The sequence below is a fragment of the Leucopleurus acutus genome, assembly GCF_964270905.1.
Source record: "Leucopleurus acutus genome assembly, chromosome: 5".
Lineage (NCBI taxonomy): Eukaryota > Metazoa > Chordata > Mammalia > Artiodactyla > Delphinidae > Leucopleurus > Leucopleurus acutus.
In genome coordinates, this window is record NC_139147.1 from 15,877,837 (window position 1) to 15,889,897 (window position 12,061).

Sequence of the window (12,061 nt, forward strand, 5' to 3'; positions counted from 1 at the left end):
CAATTTTAAAATATGTGAAGTGGTACATACTTTCCCAAAATTTGTTTGGGAAATCCTGTTCTGGCAGATGGAAAGAGAAAGGTTGGCAGCAGGTTCCCATACGAGTTAAACAGACCTACACAGACATCTCTTTGTTGATAGTTTTAGAGACATTTGAAAATGTTTCTTAATTTTAGATTTGGTGCTAGAGAGTTTGTCAGGAATAGCATGTCACACTATCTTCCAGGTGAGCCAGTCAAGTCATGGTGCTAGAAATGTTGAAGAAACTGCTGTACTGCTTGGGCTTTCAAAGGCTACATTGCTAGGATTCTAGCCATTGCCTGAAAAAAGAGAGAAATCAAACAGAACTCTATGTAGTCAAAGCCTAATTCTTCCATAATAACAGAACAGACAGCTCTTACAAAGTGAAAAGTTTACATTTTCTTTTTTTTAAAAAATACATATTTATTAATTTATGTTAAATAACAATAGCAAATCCATCACCTGTTAATATAGAACTGGCATGTTTTTATGACAAATAATTATATTTTCCGAAATAAATTGTTTAGTGAGAGAGCAACATAGTTTTACAATTTTTGCAAATTTCTTTAATGTCTGACTTATTAGAAGGCAGCTGGATTCTCATGTCTGCTTCTGCTTTCAATTGGTTGCCATCTGTTGTTTTGGTTGAAGTATATTTAAAAAAAAAACAAAACTAGCCACACACAGATATGTAAAGGTTACATTTTCTATCAGCAAAAGAATATACATTTTGACATGTCTTACTAGAAGTGAGTTTTTAGTTCTCACAAGATTACAATTAAGTAGTTACATTTTTTGGAGAGCACTTTCCTTAATTTAACACCCTTTCATGCCTGTGTAACTCAAGGTTTGTCATAATCTACTTGACAGTAGTTCTGAGAACAGTCCTATAGAATTTTACATCTTGTTTCCTCATCTTAAGTCCTGAATGGATGGTGAGTTTAAGCAAATACTTTTCTACAACTAATTAAATGACAAGGTTTTCTTTTTTCCTTCTCTTTATCCTTGTGGTGATTACCTAAATAGATTTTCTAATCTTGAACTATCCTTGCATTCTTAGTATAAACCCTACTTGGTCATGATCAATACTATTATTACTAATAATATATTTGTGGATTTTAAAGATATTTTTTCGAAGTCTGCTTCTTTGTTCACAAACCACCCTATGATAATCTTTATTGTACTGTATTTATATTCATAAGTGAGGTTAACCTATAATTTTCTTTCTTATATTGTTTCTGTTTGGTTTTGGTATCAATGATATACTAGTATATCAATGATATAATAGCTCATATTAAAAAAATGAGTTAGGGTTCTTGAGTGTTTGATAAAACTCACTTGTAAAGTCACCTGGGCCTGGTGCTTTTGTTTTGTGGAGTGGAGTGGGCAGATACTCAACTAACTTTCTTTAATGGTCATAGACTCTTTAAAATGTTCTATTTTTTCACAAGTTAGTAAGTTTTATTTTCTTAGGAAATTATTCATCTGTTTTTAAATGGATTGGTATAAAGTTATTCATGGTATTTTCTTATGATTTTTTAGTATTTATACACTATTTGTATGATTTTTCATCCCTAATATTATTGATTTGTGCCTTATTTCTCTTTTTTCTTTTCTTTTTTTTTTTTTTTTTTTGCGGTATGCGGGCCTCTCACTGTTGTGGCCTCTCCCGTTGCAGAGCACAGGCTCCGGACACGCAGGCTCAGCGGCCATGGCTCACGGGCCCAGCCGCTCCGCGGCATGTGGGAGCCTCCTAGACCAGGGCACGAACCCGCGTCCCCTGCATCGGCAGGTGGACTCTCAACCACTGCGCCACCAGGGAAGCCCTCTCTTTTTTCTTGATCAACCTAACTAAAGATATATCTAGGTAATCTTTTCAGAGAACAGGTCTTTGTTTTGTTTAACCACTCAGATTCTTTTATGTTTCATTAATTTTTTTCTGTTATTTTGTTATACTTGTAATAGTTTATTCTTTTTGTAACTTCTTGAGTTATTCATTGATCTTCTGTAGTTTTTGTTTTCTAATAGATGTATTTGAGAGATATATTTCTCTCTTTATATTACTTGAACCCTTTTCCACAAGTATTGATATGTGGTATTTCATAATTTTCATAATTTTCAATATGACTGTTAATTTGACTCAGTTATCTAAAAGTGAGGGTTTAAAATTTTTTTGTTGTTTAAAAAATATACAAAGCATTTTGGCCTTCATTTTTAATTTCACTTTTTGAAATAAATTTCTACCTATACTTCATTGTGGTTATTATTTCTACTTTGTTGTGGTTACTGTTTTTCCCTTTGCATACTCTAATCCTTAGAAGTGAATCACTAAGACCAGCTCACACTCGAGGGGTTAAAAAGTAGACTCCACGTTTTGAAGGGAGGAGTGTCAAAGAATTTGTGGACATACTTTAAAATCCCCACAGTGGAGATAATGCACATACAGATTTTGGTGGAGCACAATGTTGTGCTAAAAACAGTGTTCTTTCTAATTTATCAAAGCTATGAAGCAGAAGTGAATTTGAAATTGGTTGCAGTGACTGTATTATTTATGATAACAACTAAAGTGTGATATACTGCCAAATAGCCCTGTAGTTAATTTACACACACATACACTTTACACTAACTGAACTATTAAACATTTAAGCTAATATTAAAACAAAAAATAAAAAATAATTTTAAAAATATGATATTTACCATACACTGGGAGCCATCCACCTACTTCAAAAATGTATAATTATTTTAAAGTGACTGCTCATAGACAATTGTTTTATTACATGCTACTGCAAAAAGTGCATTTATATATCACTTACTCTGTGAAGCATGACTTTCCATTTAAATTAAGTGATTATTCTCAAGTAATTTCATTATTTTCTGTTCTCATTTTTATTTCACACATGAAAAGCAAAGCTATCATTGTTGATGTGTTTCATTAGCAGAACTTTGCAGTTAAATAATGTCAATATCATCAGATATGTCAAAAGAAATCAGTTAAGTCAATGCCAAAATTGGTCCAAAAATTTTAAAATTCAATTCAAGGAACTGAATAAACCTCTTGGATATTCATTCCGTTGAAGATACAACCAACATCTGACAACATTGTGCATGTTACAAATTAAGTTAAAATGCTCCACATTGAATAGAAAGCTGTTTGACGGTTTTATTAGTTATTACTATGTAACAAATCACCCCAAACCTTAATTTAAAACAAACATTTATTTTCTAACACAATTTCTATGGGTCAGGAATTTGAGGCTGGCATAACTGGGTGGCTCTATTTTGGGGTCTGTCATGAAGTTGAGGTCAAGATGTTGGCTGTGGCTGCAGTTATCACCTGAAGGCTTGATCGGGGTCGGAGGATACTCTTCCAAATGATTCACTCACATGGCTGTGGGCAGGAGACTGTGGCCTCTCACCACTTAGGTGTCTTCAAGGGGTTGAGTTTTCTTACAAATATGGCATCTGAATTCCTCCAGAGAGAGTGACCCAAGACAGTAAGACAGAAGCTGTGATACCTTTTATGGCCAACTCTCAAAAGTCTGCATCATCACTTTTGGGCTCTCTGATACTTATACTTCTAGCTGTGGCATGTTTAGCCCCACTCTGCACTAGTGCCATGTTACACATGCCAGTCACTGTATCTTGTGCCCTCCATTTGAGCATACTTCACTAATGATTACTTGTACCTTAGATAGAATAGGTCTAACAGGTCATCAAGGACTGACTTAGCCCATCAACGTAGGTTATGCCTTCCTTCTGAAAGCAGAGGTTGGCACCATCTGCCAGTTCTCTGACTCTTGTGTAAACTGCTCTAGTGAGATGCTCAGCTAGCACTGAAGCAAGGGATGTACTGGCCACTGGTTCAGGTTCTCTTCTTAGGTCCAGTGTCTGTATTCCTAGGGCCAGTTCAGGGTAAGCCCAGCCCTTGCCAGTATAGGGGCCACCTTTTCCTCTGCTGAGACAAGGGAGTTGCTCAGACTTCTACAACCATTACTGCACCTATGAAGGGGGATGGGCATCCCTTACCAAAGCCTCTATTCCTGTGGTTATCAATCCTGGCTCCATATTACAGTCATATGGGGAGTTTTAAAAATATACTGATATCCAGCTCTCATCCCTCAAGATTCTGATTTGATGGTGTATGGTGGGCCTCCTGGCATCATTATATTTTGAAATATATTCAGGCAATTATAGTCTGCAGTGAGGGTTAAGAAGCATTGCTCGATTTTCTCCCTGGTTAACTCGAACAGGGGTTGTCAAACTTTCTGTAAAGGGCCAAGTAGTAAATATTTTAGGCTTTATGGGCAACTATTTAACTCTGCCAGTGTATCGCAAAAGCAAATGAATGAATGAAAAGATGTGGTCCAATAAAACTTTATTTACAAAAGCAGGTAGTGGGCCAGATTTCACCTGTGGGCTGTAGTTTGCCAGCCCTTGAACTAGATCAACACAACATGAATAGCACCCCAAAGCTGTTAACAGAAGCCTCTGTCAGTGCCACCAAACTTCAGGAGACTCACTAATGTTTTCTGAATTCTGGCAATGGTGAATGGTTAAATTTCACTAGTTGTCACCTGTTTGAAACCAGCTGGTTATCATAGCCCTAGCTGTAGTGTCTTGAATAGGATTGGACCCGTAGGACCTAACCTTTAACCAAAATCTCAACTATCACCCTATTGTGGCAGCTATGCTCAGGGGCTCTGAGCCAGAAGACCCAGTCTGTGGGACTCTTGTCACATGAGCTATGATACTCACTGCAGTGTCTCAGCAGAAGGCCCTATGGACATGCAGTCACTGTTCTTAGTCCCTGGTATCTCCCCCACTTGGCTGAAGATGCATGTTGGAAGATAAATCTTCATGGATCTCTTGTGTTTCTTCATGTCTTGAAATTAAGGCACTAACTTCCCTTTGTTCTGGATTATCTCTTCAAGAATATTTGTATAGGGCTTCCCTGGTGGCACAGTGGTTAAGGATCTGCCTGCCAATGCAGGGGACATGGGTTCGAGCCCTGGTCCAGGAAGATCCCATATGCCGTGGAACAATTAAGCCCGTGTGCCACAACTACTGAGCCTGCGTGCCACAACTACTGAAGCCCGTATGCCTGGAGTCCATGTTCTGCAACAAGAGAAGCCACTGCAATGAGAAGCCCGTGCACTGCAATGAAGAGTAGCCCCTGCTCACCGCAACTAGAGAAAGCCCGCACGCAGCAACGAAGACCCAACGGAGCCAAAAATAAATAAATAAAATAAATAATTTTTTAAAATACATTTGTAGAGCGACAATCCTTTAGAAAATAGTGATAGTGTCTCTCTCCAAAGCAGAGAGAAGACATTTCTCGAAGAGCAGTTACTCTTACCCTCCAGTCTAATAAACACAGTGTCTCCACAGCAAAGGGAAGGCATGCTTAATGCCCACACGGAAAAATTGGGGTTCCCTTAAGTTCAGGGTTTCTCTTCTATAATGCAACCCACTGTGTACACTAGTTATCCTTCTGGGTCCATCCATGTTACTCCCATAGGACTCCAGGGCAAGGAGAAGCTGATGAAAATATGCTGATGCTCATATTAATTGATAAGCTGAGTAATAAAGTTCTCTGTCTCTGATCGAGAAGCATTCTTTCTTCTGCCAACAGTGAGAGTGTGTCAGGTTAACCTGTTAGCTTACAAGTAGGGTAAAATCTCAGATCCTTTACATTGTTTGACAGTGCCATGTCCTGCAGTGTTTTCTGTGGAACCGCCATTAGTGCTAGCTTACTGGAGCCAATGGGCCTTCATACGGTAATCCACTCCCCAAAATGTTGTTATGGGACGTTTGCAAAATTACTGTCATAGGACCCACAGCCAAGGGCTATAGGTTGGAAACAAGTCTCCCTGTTGACTTGTACTTCACACTCCTTTCCCACTCTTCACTTAAATCATGAGGTTTTTCTTACCAATTCTACTGCCTATGCCAATGAGCTAAGCCAATCTAGTTGGAGTTTATAGATCTGTGAGAATGACAGTGAAACTCAGCCTAAGTTGTTTTCACTTTGCCATTTGGAGCAAAAATCAAATTCATGGCCTAAAGATGAAATTAAAGGTATGACTATAAAATCCTTCACTAAGACCTCAGAAAGATCAAAGGTGGTGTCTTAGAGTATTTTCAGTCAGAATAAAGGCTCTTTAAATATTTTAAGGATGAGCCTCACAGATTCTTTTAAATAATAGGGCCTCTAGGAAGCTTAAGGGCATTAACCCTAAGATATCTCAACAGAAGCCCAAGGTAGAGCAGAGCTTATTTTGAAAAGATTTATGTGTGTGGCATATATCTAATCGAGTTAACCCCAAAATGATTTTCAGGAGACCTTAAAATTTTAAAGAGAACTACGTCAGCGGAAATACAACTTGGACTGAGACCATCCAAAATGAAAAGAGATTTTGGACCTCTAAACATCTATAAGCAGGGACCAGCCTGAGAAAACGACTCAGATGCAAACATGTGCTACCTTTATCTTGTGGTTTAACAACCCATACAGGATATTGTAGTGAATGCTGAAGCTTGAGAAAGTTCTAGGAAGTTGTCCATTTCATCTCTATGTAAAAATTATTGGCATCCAAGTGTTCATATATTTTCATTTGTGACTTCTCTTTTTCATTATCAATATAATCAGAATTTCTCATTTTTCAGATATTTGTCCTTTGATATATTATTGTATCTTTTTTTTAAAATCAACTTTTGGGAATTCCCTGGCAGTCCAGTGGTTAGGACTCAGCACTTTCACTGCCGAGGGCCTGGGTTCAATCCCTGGTCAGGGAACTAAGATCCCACAGGCTGCACAGTGCGGCCAAAATAAATTAATAAATAAAAATAAAATCAATTTTTGCTCTCATCTATATCATATTGCCAATTTTCCTACTTTTTTAGAGAATTTATTTTAGCTTCTCAAGTTGGACACCTAGTATATTAATTCTAAGCCTTTCTTCTTTTCTTTTATAAGCATTTAAGGCTGTAAATTTCCTTCTAAGTTTTACTTCCACTGAATTCCCTAAGTTCTGATGTTGAAATTTTCATATAATTCAGTCATTTAAAAAATGCCCATTATCACTTAATTTTGACCTATAAATTATTTAGAAGCATGTTTTAAATTTTGCAAATGTATGAAGAGTTTTAAAATTTATCTTTTTCTTAGTGATTTGTAACCTAATTACTTTATAATCAGAGAATATGAGCTATATGATACTGATCCTTTGATTATTACAGGGACTTGCTTTTGGCCTAATAGGTAATTATGTTTGTAAACATCCCATGTATGCTTATGTATTCTCTAATTGTTGGCTCCAGAGCTCTATTATACGTTAGTCTATAAATCAAACATTTCTATTGTTCAAATCTACCTTTATGTTTTTTTGTAAATCTTGATGTTGTGGTAATTGAGAGGGGATTTGAAATCTTCCCGTATGACTGATCGGTCAGCTTAAACTTGCATTTCTCTTTTTATTTTATATAGTATGAGGCTCCTTTACAGTTACATTCAAGTTTATAACTGTGAATATCTGCCTGTACACCTTTTATCATTCTTTAGTGTTCATTTCTATCCCTAGTAATGCTTGTAACTTATTGTCAGTGTATTAGCTTCCCAAAGCTGCTGTAACAAAATACCACACAGCTGGGTGGCTTAAAACAATAGAAATTTATTCTCTCTGAGTTCTGGAGGCTAGAAGTCTGAAGTCAAGGTGTCAGCAGGACCATGCTCCCCATGAGGGCTTTGGGGAAGAATCCTTTCTTGCCTCTTCCAGCTTCTGGTAGTTGGTGGCAATCCTTGACACTCCTTGGCTTGTAGACTCATCACTCCAATCTCTGCCTCATCTTCATGTGGTATTTTCCCTGTGTCTGTGTCTCTACATCCAAATATCCTTCTTCTTACAAAGACAACCATCACATTGGATTTAGGGCCCACCCTAGTCCAGTATGATGTCACCTTAATTACATCTGCAAAGACCCTATTTCCCAATAAGGTCACATTCACAGGTTCTGGATGGACGTGAATTTTGGGGGGAACACTATTCAACCCAGTATAGTCAACTATTAATGTAGCTATCTCAGCCTGTTGATTTGTCTAATATATCTTTTCCCATCCTTTTATTTCCATCTTAAAATGTACTATACTTCAGGTAAGTCTCTTAGAATCACTGTATAATTGAAATTTAAAAATTATAACATTTTCTTTTAGCTAGTGAGTTTAATTCAATTACTTGGATAACTGAGATATTCTAAATTATATCTCATTACCTTGATTTACCCCCTTTTTCTATTTGTGTTTTTTTTAGCTTTAAAAAAGTTTTTTTTAATTAATTTATTTTTGGCTGTGCTGGGTCTTCGTCTCTGTGCGAGGGCTTTCTCTAGTTGCGGCGAGCAGGGGCCACTCTTCATCGTGGTGCACAGGCCTCTCTCTGTCGCGGCCTCTCTTGTTGCAGAGCACAAGCTCCAGATGCGCAGGCTCAGTAGTTGTGGCTCATGGGCTTAGTTGTTCTGCAGCATGTGGGATCCTCCCAGACCAGGGCCCGAACCCGTGTCCCTGCATTTGCAGGCAGATTCTCAACCACTGCACCACCAGGGAAGCCCTATTTGTCTTTTTTTTTTAATTGAGTCTTTTTGTTTTATAATTTTCTGTCTTCCTCTCCTGTTTCTAGTATTTTGGTGGTTACCCTTGAACTTTGACCATACTGTATTAGCTTCCTATGGCTGCTGGAACAAATTACCATAACCTTAGTGGCTTAGAACAACAGGAACTTATTCTCTTGCAGTTCTGGTGGCCAGAAGTCTGAAATGGGGTTCTCTGGGCCAAAATCAAGGTGTCAGCAGGGTCTCACTCCCTTGGGAGGCTTTAGGAGAGAATCATTTCCTTGCCTTTTCTAGCTTCCAGGGCTGATTCCTTGCGATCCTTTAGTTCGTGGTCCCCTGTTCCACCTTCAAAGCCAGCAGCATCATCATAATAAACTTCTCCTCTTTTGTATTAAAATATCCCTCTGCCTCTCTCTTTTTTTTTTCTTGTGGTACGCGGGCCTCTCACTGTTGTGGCCTCTCCCATTGCAGAGCACAGGCTCCGGATGCGCAGGCTTAGCGGCCATGGCTCATGGGCCCAGCCGCTCTGCGGCATGTGGGATCTTCCCAGACTGGGGCACGAACCCGTGTCCCCTGCATCAGCAGGCAGACTCTCAATCACTGCGCCACCAGGGAAGCCCCTGCCTCTCTCTTATAATACACTTGTGATTACACTTAGGGCCTACCTAGATAATCCAGGATAATCTTCCCATCTCAAAATCCTTAATCACTTCTGCCAAGTTCCTTTTGTTGTATAAAGTAACATTCAAAGGGTTCTAGGGGTTAGAATATAGATATCTTTGGGGACCATTATTCAGCCTACCACACATACATATTAAGTACTACTTTTACCTCCTGAACATTGCAAAGAATTTAGAACACTTTCACCCTAATCAAAATGCCCTACCTAATTTATACACAGCTGTTCAATATTTATTATTTCTATTTTCAAACCAATTAAATCACACTGTAATTACTAGTAGTATTTTATATAATGTTTGTTTGCATTTATGTACATCTTTCACATTTTATTTGCTATCAGTTATTTTTTCCATTTGAGACCCCTGGGATGTTTTTCCTTTTTTTCTGAAATACGTTTTTAGAAGTTCCTTTACTGTAGATCTCTTATTGGTAAACGCCTTCATTTTTACCTGTAAATGTTACTTTTTAAAACCTCACTTGTAAGAGTTTTGCTAGAAACACAATAGGTGGACCACTACTGTCAACATTTTGAAGATCTTACTCCACTGGCTTCTGGCTTCCACTGTAGCTGTTTAAGAATTCTGTTGTTGTTTCAATTATAGTTCTTTTATAGCAGGGGTTGGCAAACATATTAAAGGAACAAAGAGTAAATATTTTGTGGTTTGTGGGCCATATGGTTTCAATGGTAACTGTTGCAGTTACTCAACTCTGCCACTGAAGTCCAAAGCAGCCACAGGCAATGCAGAAATGAACCGGAGTGGTGGTGTCCTAACATTTTATTTACAAACACAGTTTGTCAACATCTGCTTTATAGTGATGTGTACCTTCCTTCTCTTTGATTGCTTTCTAAAATCTCTTTGCCTTTGGTGTTTTGCAATATCACTACTATATGTCTAGGTGTGGATTCTCCTTTATCCATTTTTTGCTTCCAGGATTCATCTTCTTTTGAATTAATTAATTTATTTATTCTTGGCTGTGTTGGGTCTTTGTTGCTGCGCACGGGCTTTCTCTAGTTACGGCAAGCAGGGGCTACTCTTCGTTGCGATGCGTGGGCTTCTCATTGCGGTGGCTTCTCTTGTTGCGGAGCACGGGCTCTAGAATGCGGGCTTCAGTAGTTGTGGTGCACGGGCTCAGTAGTTGTGGTGCATGGGCTCAGTAGTTGAGGCTCACAGGCTCTAGAGTGCAGGCTCAGTTGTTGTGGCACATGGGCTTAGTTGCTCCACAGCATGTGGGATCTTCCCGGACCAGGGCCTGAATCTGGGCCCAAACCCATGTCCCCTGCATTGGCAGGGGGATTCTTAACCACTGTGCCACCAGGGAAGACCTATAATTTCTATCATTTTGAAAAATTTTGGCTATCAGCTCTTTAAACACTTCTTTTTCAGTTCTCCTACTCTTTCTCTTCTCTTTCTGGGAATTTGACTGCATATATACTGTCCTGCTTTATATTGTCCCACAGATCACTGAGGTTTTGTTCCTATATTTTCAGTGTTTTTTGTTTGGTTTTAAATCTCCCTTTTTGTATTTGGATCGTGCTGTCACTGTTTTCTCATTCACTGATCTTTTCCTCTGTTAATCCCTTGTAGTGATAATTTTACTTCAGATATCATATTTTTGATCTTTAGAAGTTCCACTTAGTTCTTTTAAAATGTTTACTTCTCATTATATTCAAGTTTTTCTTTATATCTTTGTACTTATTCATAATATTTATAATAACTATCTTAAAGTCCTTGTTTAGTAGTTTATAATCTATCATTGTTGGGTCTGTTTCTACTGATTGATTTTCCCCTGGTTATGGTCTATATTTTCCTGATTTCTTCACATTGTTGCAGGAAAGAATCCAAGAGCGAGCCATAGTAAAGTGAAAGGTTTATTCAGGGAGATACACACTCCAAAGACAGAGTGTGGTCCATCTCAGAAGATGAGAGAGGCCTCATCTTCTTTTTAAAGGGTCAGTTCAGGAAAAACATTAGCCATTACCTTTCCAAACAGTCTCTCTCTTTCTTACATTCTTTTTGGGATTCTTGTTTTGCTAGACCTTTGCATTCTATCCTCCATAATCATTATTTTTCTTCATGTTTTCTTTTTGTCGCTCAGAGCTACATTCTGTGAGTTTCTTTCAGTTCATTAACTCTCTTGTTAGCTATTTTTTTACCCTCTCCACAGTGGCTTTTTTAAAAAAAAATTATTTATTTATTTATTTTTGGCTGCATTGTGTCTTTGTTGCTGTGTGCGGGCTTTCTCTAGTTGCAGCGAGCAGGGGTTAAACTTCATTGCAGTGTATGGGCTTCTCATTGCGGGGGCTTCTCTTGTTGCAGAGTACAGGCTCTAGGCGTGCAGGCTTCAGTAGTTGCAGCACGTGGGCTTAGTTGCTCCATGGCATGTGGGATCTTCCCAGACCAGGGCTTGAACCCATGTCCCCTGCATTGGCAGGCAGATTCTTAACCATTGCACCATCAGGGAAGTCCCCATAGTGGCTTTTGATTTCAGGAATTCTATTTCTCATTTTTAAAAGTTGCCTTGAATTTCTTCTTTCCAAACAGTATCTTCTTGTGTGTCTCCTTCGTGACTATGTTAGCTCTAAATATTTCAAATATTCTATATAACAATTCCAGTATCTGCATTCCTTGGGTGACCAATTCTGAGTTAATTTTTTCCCTCCGCTCTAATTGACTGTTTGCAGAATATGGGTATTTCCCTGTCTTTGGCTATTAGCTTGCTAGGGTTGCCATGACAAAATAACACAGGATGAATGGCT